Source organism: Oncorhynchus tshawytscha, linkage group LG16, assembly GCF_018296145.1.
Source record: "Oncorhynchus tshawytscha isolate Ot180627B linkage group LG16, Otsh_v2.0, whole genome shotgun sequence".
Classification (NCBI taxonomy): Eukaryota; Metazoa; Chordata; class Actinopteri; order Salmoniformes; family Salmonidae; genus Oncorhynchus; species Oncorhynchus tshawytscha.
The window spans coordinates 69,750,261-69,763,164 of NC_056444.1; positions in this window are offsets into that span (position 1 = coordinate 69,750,261).

Below are 12,904 nucleotides of genomic sequence, written 5' to 3' on the forward strand. Positions count from 1 at the left end.
GTGTATGGTGCAATATGTATGTTCAATATGCGGCCCTTACAATTCTTAAAAGTCTAAGAAGGACCTCTCTAGGTATAAAAAATGTATTAGATAAAATATTACATTTGGCCTTTACTACTATAGCCCATAGAAACGCATTGAATAACACATTCACAAAAGGCAAAAAAGACAGTCAAAAATGTAATCATAACGAATAAGGTTTTGATGTGAGTAAACAAAAAAACGGCTATAGGAACCAGTTACAGTTGAAGTTGGAAGTTTACATACACTTAGGTTGGAGTCATTAAAACTAATTTTTCAACCACTCCACAAATGTCTTGTTTTTTGTAACAGTATTTTTTATTGGAATTTCACAATTTTCACCCATATTAAGAGATACAACAACAGAGACAAAGCACACACAAAAAACACACAAAAAACAGCACTCACTTACACATACCTGCGCATATATATATATATATATATATATATATATATATATATATATATACACACACATATACATATACACATGCATATACACATATATACGCGTACACACATACATACACACACATACATACCACACACTCCCATACATACGTACACCATTTTCCTCTTCCCGCTCGGTGCTTCTCTCACCCCATCCCCATCATTGCGTCTCTCAATACATACATTTTAAACAAACTTACAAACAGAAATTAAACAAAAAAGCTCAGTTTAAACAAAGAAGTTAGGTTCCACACATGAAACGTACAGTGTAGTTCTGAAATACATAGATCCCCGCCATTCTAAGAGAATCCTTGCAGCATAATAGCTGATACCTCAGGTTCTAGGTAATTTAGATAAGGTTCCCATACTTTGTAGAACTGGTCTGTTTTAGAATGCAATGTACATGCAATGCCAGATATTCCAGAGGCACCCATTCAAATACTATCTTATGCCAATCTTTAATAGAACTTTATCACTAATCCACTGGAAAAGGATTGTTTTTCCTCGCTGCGAAGGTAAGGATGTTGTAAAGCCTCCTTTTACCCACAGAAGTAACATGCATACTAGGGAGACCTAACAGTAAAGAAACTGGGTCCAATTCTAGATCAACCCCTAGGATCTTTTCAATTTCTTGCAGAACACCAGACCAGTATCTTTGTATTTTGGTACATGACCATAAACAATGTGTTAGGGTGCCTGTATCAGTTTTGCATTTAAGACACTGAGGGGCTAAGAGGAAGTGGGGCTAAAAGCATGTCTGCGATTTGGGGATATATGCAATCTGTGTATTATTCTTAATTGGATTGCTCTAGTTTCCCACGATTACATATAGATATTGTTTTGCATATCTCCAAATGTCCCCCACATCTCTTCGTCAATAGTAACAGACAATTCTTTCTCCCACACTTGTTTCACCTCTGTGTGTTGACAGCAGAAAAGGACCTTAAAGTATCATAAAACAGATTTACAGACATTTTCCCCCGGTTGTGGGAAAAAAAACATTATTTCAATGACAGACACATCAGGGTTACCAATTAAGGTGGTGCTCTTCAGAATATAATGTCTTACTTGTAGGAAGAAGGAAAAAGTCCTGCTTTGGGAGTCGTATTTCTGACCATCTGCTCAAATGACAATAAAATCTTATCAGCAAATAAGTCATTTAGCCTGCGTATGCCCTTATTAAGCCAAAAGTTAAAGCCAGCATCCAGCAATCTTGGACTGAAATCTGGGTTGTTAAGAATTGGGGTAAGAGCAGAGGTTAGTTTGGACCTTCCCAGGAAGCGTTGAACTGACCTCCATACTTTGAGCGTGTTAAGTGTAACGGGATTATTGCAGTGATCTTCTACAGACTTGAAACTTCTGAAAAATAACAGATCCTGTAAGGGGTATTTTGAAAGAGAAGTCTCAATATCTAACCAAATAGAGGAGTCATCATTTGTGATCCAGTCAGAAATATAACAAAGGTGGACACACCATTGAAAGAACCTGATATTGGGCAGGTCCAAGCCGCCCATAGAACTTGGCAGCTGCAATATTGCCATCTTAAGTCTTGGCTTGGCTTAGCCATCCATTTACATCCTTTATTACCTTATTGGAGAGTAATACTGGGATCATTTGGATTGGGTAAAGTAGTCTAGGTAAAATGTTCATTTTCAAGAGGGATATTCTACCCAACCAAGAAATCGGGAGAGAGTTCCAGCGCTCCAGATCCTGTCTTATTGTATCAAACAAGGGAACAAAATTGGTACATTTGCTGGAATTTAGGAGTTACAAATATACCTAGATACATGAAACCTGAGGGAGACCATTTAAAAGGGAAGGGGGGAGAAGTATTAGGTACAGAGTGTAAGCTACCAAGTGGCATAGCCTCTGACTTAGTTAGGTTAATCTTGTAGCCTGAGAATTCGCTGAATAATTCAATAATATTAATAAGAGATGTAATTGAAGTCTCGGGACTAGAGATGAATATCAGGACATCATCAGCATACAAGCTTATTTTATGGTGAACATCACCAATGAGCAGCCCCTGTATAGCAGGCGTTACCCTGAAGGCCTCGGCCAGTGGTTCCATAACGAGTGCAAAGAGGAGAGGGGACAAAGGACAGCCCTGTCTGGTACCTCTGTGTATAGAAAAGCTATTTGACCTTAGCCCATTAGTAAGGACAGCAGCCTGAGGATCATCATATAAAACTTTCACCCATTTTATAAAGTTGTCCCCTAGACCAAATTTATTTAGAGCAAATAATTGGTAAGACCATTCCACACGATCAAATGCTTTCTCAGCATCTAGGGAGAGCACAAGACCATCCATAGCACTTTGTTGGTAGGCTTGAATTACATTAAGAATCCGCCTGACATTGTTGCATGACTTACGGCCCTTAATGAAGCCAGTTTGGTCTCCTTTCACAATTAGTGGCAGTGAGTCCTCTAATCTTGTGGCTAGAATTTTAGAAAGCAATTTTCTATCCACATTCAGAAGGGAAATTGGTCTGTACGAGGAACAAGACTCTGGACATTTTCCCTTTTTGAGAATAAGTGAAATGTTGGCTTCTCTCAGTGTTTGAGGGAGCTGGTCATTTGAAAATGAGTGGTTAATCATATCACGCAATGGCTCAAGGATCAGGCCATGGAACTCTTTATAGAACTCATAACAAAACCCGTCTGGTCCTGGGGCCTTACCATTTTGCAGATTCTTAATTGCGAACATTATCTCTTCCTCGGTAATAGGGGCATTAAGGAGAGACCTCTATTCTTCGGAGATAGTAGGGAGCTCAATCTTACAAAAAAAGTTCTCCATTAATTTGGCAGTTCTGAGGCATAAAGGTTTGTATAAAATTTCTTAAATGAGGCATTTAACAATTTATTTTCATATAAATGATTACCATCAGAATCAGTAATAGTAGCAATTGACTGAGAGTCGGCTCTCTTTTTATCTAGGTATGCCAAGTACTTTCCTGGCTTATCGCCATGTTCATATAGCTTTTGCCTGACAAATCTCATTTTCTTTTCAGCGTCCTGTGTTAGGAGAGAGTCTAACGTTGATCTAATGACTGATATTTCCTTTAATAGGGCAGGAGTGGGTGTTTTAATGTAGTCCTTCTCTTTAGTTCCTAATTCACCCTCTAACATTTTTTGCTTTTCACGCTTTTTCCGTCTCTTAGTAGCTGTGTATGACATAATCAGACCCCTGGCATACGCTTTACAGGTCTCCCAAAAGAGCGAGGGGTTGTCTGTTGATTGAGAGTTAATAGAGAAAAATGCTTTAAACTCTGTAATAAAATATGATGTGAATGTATGGTCTTTAAGAATGGTTGTATTCAACCTCCAATGTCTTGACCGATTGAATGCCCCGTTGAGTTTTATGTCCAGGATCACCTCAGCATGATCAGATATGACTATGCTTCCTATCCTAGCGGATAAAACAGACTGCAAAGACGTCCTGGGCATAAAAAAGTAATCTATTCTAGTCTGACATCCATGAGGTGCAGAGAAAAAAGTGAACTCTCTGTTGGAGGGATGAAAAGCTCTCCAGACATCCGCATACCCCAGATCATCACAAATAGCTTTAAGTAACTTAGCTTGAGGAGAGAGTGAAGCTATACCGCTGGGAAACTTATCAATAAGGGGGTTCAACAAGCAGTTCAAATCTCCTCCAACCACTGCAGTGTCCGAATTTAATTCTGAAAAGTCTAGAAATACCTTAGTGAGGAAATCAGAGGCATGAGCAGGGGGGAAGTAAATATTCATTATGGAAATGTTCTGCCCTTGTAAATTACCATTAATTATAACAAAGCGACCAAATTTATCTTTCACACAAATCAAGACCTTAAGTGGTAAGTTCTTTTTCACCGGAATTGCTACACCTCTACTTCTGGATGTAAATGATGAGAAAAACACTTGACCAAACCCCCCTTGTTGTAATTTCAGGTGCTCCTTATCATCCAAATGAGTTTCTTGCAACAGGGCAATATCAATATTTGATTTTTTCAAAAAAGACAGTACCTTCTTCCTTTTAATGGGGTTATGGCTCCCTCTAATGTTCCATGTACATACACGCAGTCTGTTACCTGCCATTGTGCCTTGACCATTCAATATCCAGACTGGATCCTACTGTAAATGTGGGGTGGTACCTTTTTCCATGTGTTGAACTCTCCTCTATCTCACCGAGCATAAACAAACAATATGAACCCTGAACTCGAACTATACTAATCCCAACAATTAAACATGTAAAGATCCAAAAGGGGGTTTTCCCACTAGCTAACATGCAGGGGATTTCAACTTTCCAATGTAGACTCTTAAGTCCGCATTGCCGCTCAATAGCCTCATCCTTTATATGTATGGAAATGAAAATCAATAGAAGAAGATTGAGGCTCTTCCACCTAAAACCAAGCCTGGGCACCAATATGGATTCACACATATCTCAGCCTGAGCTATAGTGGCTATTACTTTAGCAAGAAAAATAATAAAGATACGAATAATACTGAGCCGGAGTACGTGAGAACTCACACCACTGTTTCATGATCAGATTCAACCAAAAATAAACAAAGTTATCCAATGCTGCGGAGGTGCAGCTTAAAGTTATTTACCCGAGAGAGTCAATAAACGCAGCAGCCTCTTCAGGTGTGTAGAGTTTTTTAGGCGATCCGTTGACCATAATCTTCAATGTGGCCGGGTACAACAGTGCGTAGTCCATCTTCAGTCTCTTGAGTCGAGCCTTCGCCTCATCAAACGCTTTGCGTCTTCGTACAACCGCTGTGGAATAATCATTGAAGAATGAGACCTTTGGACTTTTACGTTGACTACCATCAGAGCCGATGTTTCTAGCCGCGTCCATGACGCGCTGCTTGTCGGTGAAGTTGTGGAACTTTATAACCACCTGCCGTGGGCACTGGTTGGGACCGGGTATCGGTGCTTGAGAGCGATGGGCTCTGTCCAGCTTCACACGACCAGCCTTAGTGTCCATTTGTAGGTAGCCAGGGATCCATTCCTCAAAGAATTTTACTGAACGTGTCCCTTCAGAATTTTCCGGGAGTCCCACAACACGAATATTGCATCTGCGTCCTCGATTATCCAAGTCCTCAATGTGCTACGCCATTTTGCGCACCTGTTTCTCAAGTGCTTTTATCTTAGTGTCCATAGATGTAGTTGAAGTTTCCACTGCAGCAATTCTTCCTTCCGCCTCAACAACACTTTTCACAACCCTCTGTAGTTCAGCTGAATGGCCTGCTATTGCTTCCAAGACCGTTCTTATCGTAACATCGATCACTTTAGTAATGTTATCAGTCATCTTTTTAATCACCAGGTCCATTGTGCCTGGATCCACAATGGTGTTAGCTTCACTAACGTTAGCTAGCTCCTCATGCACATCTACAGGGTTGGTGGTTTTGGTTGAGTTCTTAGTAGTTCTGTTGGGCATGTTGTCAGAGATTTTTGAGAAATAGCCGTCAAGACTCATTGTAGGATAACTTATTTAGCCAATTCCACCACTTTTTCAAGCTAGGAGATTAATGTAAAAATATACATTTGCGAATGCCACGGGAGCTCGCTGAAACACAGTGTTCTCTCTACGGCGCCATTTTGTCCCCCACAAATGTCTTGTTAACAAACTATAGTTTTGGCAAGTCGGTTAGGACATCTACTTTGTGCATGACACAAGCAATTTTTCCAACAATTGTTTACAGACAGATTATTTCACTTATAATTCACTGTATCACAGTTCCAGTGGATCAGAAGTTTACAAACACTAAGTTGACTGTGCCTTTAAACAGCTTGGAAAATCCCAGAAAAATATGTCATGGTTTTAGAAGCTTCTGATAGGCTAATTGACATAATTTGAGTCAATTGGAGGTATACCTGTGGATGTATTTCAAGGCCTACCTTCAAACTCAGTGCCTCTTTGCTTGACATCATGGAAAAATCAAAAGAAATCAGCCAAGACCTCAGAAAAACAATTGTAGACTTCCACAAGTCTGGTTCATTCTTGGGAGCATTTACCAAACGCCTAAAGGTACCACGTTCATCTGTACAAACAATAGTACGCAATGACTATAAACACCATGGGACCACGCAGCCGTCATACCGCTCAGGAAGGAGACGCCTTCTGTCTCCTAGAGATGAACGTACTTTGGTGCGAAAAGTGCATATCAATCCCAGAACAACAGCAAAGGACCTTGTGAAGATGCTGGAGGAAACAGGTACAAAGTATCTATATCCACAGTAAAACGAGTCCTATATCGACATTACCTGAAAGCCGCTCAGCAAGAAAGAAGCCACTGCTCCAAAACCGCCATTAAAAAGCCAGACAATGGTTTGCAACTGCACATGGGGACAAATATCGTACTTTTTGGAGAAATGTCCTCTGGTCTGATGAAACAAAAATAGAACTGTTTGTCCATAATGACCATCGTTATATTTGGAGGAAAAAGAGGGAGGCTTGCCAGCCGAAGAACACCATCCCAACCGTGAAGCACAGGGGTGGCAGCATCATGTTGTGGGGGTGCTTTGCTGCAGGAGGGACTGGTTCACTTCACAAAATGGATGGCATCAGGAGGCAGGAAAATGATGTGGATATATTGAAGCAACATCTCAAGAAATTAGTCAGGAAGTTTAAGCTTGGTCGCAAATGGGTCTTCCAAATGGACAATGACCCCAAGCATACTTCCAAAGTTGCGGCAACCTGGCTTAAGTACAACAAAGTCAAGGTATTGGAGTGGCCATCACAAAGCCCTGACCTCAATCCTATAGAAAATGTGTGGGCAGAACTGAAAAAGCGTGTGCGAGCAAGGAGGCCTACAAACCTGACTCAGTTACACCAGCTCTGTCAGGAGGAATGGGCAAAAATTCACCCAACTTGTTGTGGGAAACTTATGGAAGGCTACCTGAAACGTTTGACCCAAGTTAAACAATTTAAAGGCAATGCTACCAAATACTAATTGAGTGTATGTAAACTTCTGACCCACTGGGAATGTGATGAAAGAAATTAAAGCTGAAATAAATCATTCTCTCTACTATTATTCTGACATTTCACATTCTTAAAATAAAGTGGTGATCCTAACTAACCTAAGACAGGGAATCTTTCTCTGATTAAATATGAGGAATTGTGAAAAACTGAGTTTAAATGTATTTGGCTAAGGTGTATGTAAACTTCCGACTTCAACTGTATATACTGTATCAGTCAAAAGTTTGGACACACCTACTCATTCCAAAGTTTTTCTTTATTTTTACTATTTTCTACATGAAATAACATATATGGAATCATGTATTAACCAAAAAAGTGTTAAACAAATCAAAATGTATTTTACATTTGAGAATCTTCAAAGTAGCCACCCTTTGCCTTGATGACAGTTTTGCACAAACTTGGCATTCTCTCAACCAGTTTCATGAGGTTGTCACCTGGAATGCATTTCAATTAACAGGTGTACCTTGTTAAAAGTTTATTTGTGGAATTTCTTTCCTTCTTAATGCATTTGAGCCAGTCATTTGTGTTGTGACATGGTAGGGGTGGTATACAGAAGATGGCCCTATTTGGTAGAAGACCAAGTCCATATTATGGCAAGAACAGCTCAAATAAGCAAAGAGAAATGACAGTCCATCATCACTTTAAGACATGAAGGTCAGTCAATGCAGAGAATTTCAAGAACTTTGAAAGTTTCTTCAAGAGCAGTCGCAAAAACCATCAAGCTCTGAAATGAAACTTTTTCTCATGAGAAAGGCCACTGGAAAGGAAGACCCAGAGTTACCTCTGCTGCAGAGAATACATTTATTAGAGTTACCAGCCTCAGAAATGGCAGCCTAAATAAATGCTTCACAGAGTTCAAGTAACAGACACATCTTAACATCAACTGTTCAGAGGAAACTGTGGCCTTCATGGTCAAATCGCTGCAAAGAAACCACTACTAAAGGACACCAATAAGAAGAAGAGACATGCTTGGGTCAAGAAACATGAGCAGGGCCAGAGACTCTGGGTTCGCGCCCAGGCTCTGTCGTAACCGGCCGCGACCGGGAGGTCCGTGGGGCGACGCACAATTGGCCTAGCGTCGTCCAGGTTAGGGAGGGTTTGGCCGGTAGGGAAATCCTTGTCTCATCGCGCACCAGCGACTCCTGTGGCGGGCCGGGCGCAGTGCGCGCTAACCAAGGTTGCCAGGTGCGCGGTGTTTCCTCCGACACATTGGTGCGGTTGGCTTCCGGGTTGGATGGCGCTGTGTTAGGTTGTGTATCGGAGGACGCATGACCTTCAAGGATAGTAGCTACTAAACAATTGGATACCACGAAATTGGGGAGAAAAAGGGGTAAAATTCACCAAAAAAAACACAAAAAAAACACGAGCAAAGGACATTAAACAGGTGGAAATCAGTCCTTAGGTCTGATGAGTCCAAATTTGAGATTTTTGGTTCCACCCGCTATGTATTTATGAGATCCAGAGTATGTGAAAGGATGATCAATCAATCAAATTGATTCATAAATCCTTTTTTACATCAGCCGATGTCACAAAGTGTTATACAGAAACCCAGCCTAAAACCCCAAACAGCAGGCAATGCAGATGTAGAAGTGTGGTGGCTTGGAAAAACTCCATAGAAAGGCAGGAACCTAGGAAGAAACCTCAAGAGGAACCAGGCTATGAGGGGTGGCCAGTCCTCTTCTGGCTGTGCTGAGTAGAGATTATAACAGTACATGGCCAAGATGTTCAAAAGTTCATAGATGACCAGCAGGGTTAAATAATAATAATCATAGTGGTTGTAGAGGGTGCAACAGGTCAGCACCTCAGGAGTAAATGTCAGTTGGCTTTTCATAGCCAATCATTCAGAGTTAGAGACAGCAGGTGCGGTAGAGAGAGTCGGAAAACAGCAGGTCCGGTACAAGGTAGCACGTCCGGTGAACAGGTCAGGGTTCCATCGCCGCAGACATAACAGCTGAAACTGGAGCAGCAGCAGGTGGGGTGGACTGGGGACAGCAGGTGGACTGGGACAGCAAGGAGTCATCAGGCCAGGTAGTGCTGAGGCATGGTCCTAGGGCTCAGGTCCTCCGAGTGAAGAGAGAAAAGAGAGAAAGAGAGAGAGAGAGAGAGAGAGAGAATTAGAGAGAGCATACTTAAATTCACACAGGACACCAGATAAGACAGGAGAAATACTCCAGATATAACAGACTGATCCTAGCCCCCGACACAAACTATTGCAGCATAAATACTGGAGGCTGAGACAGGGGGGATCGTGAGACACTGTGGCCCCATCTGATGATATAACCCCAACCCACTTTGACAAAGCACAGCCCCCACACCACTAGAGGGATATCTTCAAACCACCAACTTACTACCCTGAGACAAAGCAGAGTATAGCCCACAAAGATCTCCCCCAGAGCACGAACCGAGGGGGGTGCCAATCCGGACAGGAAGATCATGTCAGTGTCTCAACCCACTCAAGTGACGCACCCCTCCTAGGGACGGCATGGAAGGGCACCAGTAAGCCAGTGACTCAGTAAGTATCCCTCTTGGCTGGGTAAAGTCCTATTTATCAGGAAGGGACCAAGTAGTAGAGGTTCACTGTCTCAGGCAAAACCAATGAGATGTGTCGTTCCGCAGGGGCGCATGCTTGGGCCTCTGCTGTTTTTATTGCATATTAACAATATGAAAGATGCTTGTTCTTGCTGTCTTGTTCTTTATGTGGATGACTCTACACTTTTGTTGTCTCACAAAAGTAAAACTACTTTGGAGAGCATACTTAGCATAGAGCTTACTAATGTTAGCAAATGGCTTGGAGATAATAAGCTATCTCTGCACAGGGAAAACTGAGGCAATTATTTTTGGATCCCCTTGATGGAAGCTTGGGAGGTGTGAGCATGGCAAATAAAATGCTAGGGAAGGTTAATGCCGGGACTAGGTTTTTGTCTGAAAAGTCCACGCTGATTGATAAGGACTCCATGAAAGTGCTAGCTACTGCCCTCATTCAATGCCATTTTGATTACGCTAGTACTTCCTGGTTTGGGGGCTTATCTAAACTTATGAAGGGGAAGCTCCAGATGTCCCAGAATAAGCTGATCAGGGTAGTATTGAAGGTGAGTCGACTTACTCACATAAGCAGGAGCTGATTTCAGGAACTAAACTGGCTGCCTGTTGAGGCTAGGGTGTCCCAGATTAGATTAGGTTTGGTTTACAGGAGTATTTATGATCCTGCCCCCAGATATTTAAGTGATTACTTTCCTCGTGTTAGGGATGCACACTATCACAGCACCATATCAGGTGTTGCTGATGTGTGCTTAAACAGGTTCAGGAGTAATGCTGAGAAAGGTACTTTCTTGTATACTGGAGCCTCAGAATGAAATGAGTTGCCTCTGCCCATAAAAGAGTCAGAGGACAAACCATCCACAGAGACAAACTGATATATTTCCGACAGACAAGACCAATTTGGGTTTCCAATCTCTCCAAAAGAATGTGGTGATCGATGGTATCAAAAGCAGCACTAAGGTCTAGGAGCACGAGGACAGATGCAAAGCCTTGGTCTGACACCATTAAAAGTTAATTTACCAAACTGACTGAAGAATTTCATATACATTGTTTGTCTTCAGGAAGGCAGTGAGTTTCTGCGTAACAGCTTTTTCTAAAAATGTTTAGAGGAATGGGAGATTCGATATAGGCCAATGTTTTTAAATATTTTCTGGGTCAAGGTTGGGCTTTTTCAAGAGTCTTTATTACTGCCACTTTTAGTGAGTTTGGTACACATCTGGTGGATAGGGAGGCGTTCACTATGTTCAACATATGAGGGCCAAGCACAGGAAGCAGCTCTTTCAGTAGTTTAGTTGGAATAGGGTCCAGTATGCAGCTTGAAGGTTTAGAGGCCATGACTATTTTCATCAATGTGTCAAGATATAGTATTAAAAAACTTCAATGTCTTCCTTAATCATAGGTCCTGGCAGTGTTGTCCAGACTCAGGACAACTGAGCTTTGGAGAAATACGCAGATTTAAAGAGAAGTCCGTAATTTGCTTTCTAATGATCATGATCTTTTCGTCAAAAGAAGTTGATGAATTTATCACTGCTGAAGTGAAAGCCATCCTCTCTTGGGGAGTGCTGCTTTTTAGTTAGATTTGTAACAGTATAAAAAATACATTATGTATTGTTCTTATTCTCCTCAATTAAGTGTGGAAAAATAGGATGATCGAGCAGCAGTGACTACTGCATGGTACTGTCTTTCCCAAGCTAATAGGAAGACTTCCAGTTTGGTGTAGCGCCATTTCCGTCCCAATTTTCTGGCAGCTTGATTCAGGGCTCAGGTATTTTCTGTATACCAGGGAGCTAGTTTCTTATGACAAATGTTTTTTGTTTTTAGGGATGCGACTGCATCTAGGGTATTTCGCAAGGTTAAATTTAGTTCCTCAGTTAGGTGGTTAACCGATTTTTGTACTCTGACGTCCTTGGGTAGGTGGTGGGAGTCTGGAAGGGCATCTAGGAATCTTTGGGTTGTCTGAGAATTTATAGCATGGCTTTTGATGATCCTTGGTTGGGATCTGAGCAGATTATTTGTTGCGATTGCAAACGTAATAAAATGGTGGTCCGATAGTCCAGGATTTTGAGGAAAAACATTTAGATCCACATTATTTATTCCACGGGACAAAACTAGGTCCAGAGTATGACTGTGGCAGTGAGTAAGTTTGGAGACATGTTGGACAAAACCCATTGAGTCAATGATGGCTCCGAATGCTTTTTGGAGTGGGTCAGTATCTATAAAAAGTGATTGAGTAGGCTGCATAGATTTCATGACTAGAAGCTCAAAAGACAAAAATGCAGTCTTTAAAAAATTAAAAAAAAAAAAAAATGTGTTATCGAAATGTTAGCAACACCTCCGCTTTTGCGGGATGCGCGGGGGATATTGTCACTAGTGTAACCAGGAGGAGAGGCCTCATTTAACACAGTAAATTCATAAAGCTTAAGCCATGTTTCAGTCAGGCCAATCACATCAAGATTATGATCAGTGATTCGTTAATTGACTATAACTGCCTTGGAAGTGAGGGATCTAACATTAAGTAGCCCTATTTTGAGATGTGAGGTATCACAATCTCTTTCAATAATGACATGAATAGAGGAGGTCTTTATTCTGGTGAGATTGCTAGAGCGAACAGTTTTGCCCAACCTAGATCGAGGCACAGACATGGTCTCAATGGGGATAGCTAAGCTGACTACACTGACTGTGCTAGTGGCAGACTTCACTAAGATGGCAGGCTGGCTAACAGCCTGCTGCCTGGCCTGCACCTTATCTCATTGTGGAGCTAGAGGAGTTAGAGCCCTGTCAATGTTCATAGATAAGATGAGAGCACCCCTCCAGCTAGAATGGAGTCCGTCACTCCTCAGTAGGCCAGGCTTGGTCCTGTTTGTGGCTGAGTCCCAGATAGAGGGACAATTATCTACAAATTCTATCTTTTGGGAGGGGCAGGAAACCGTTTTCAAC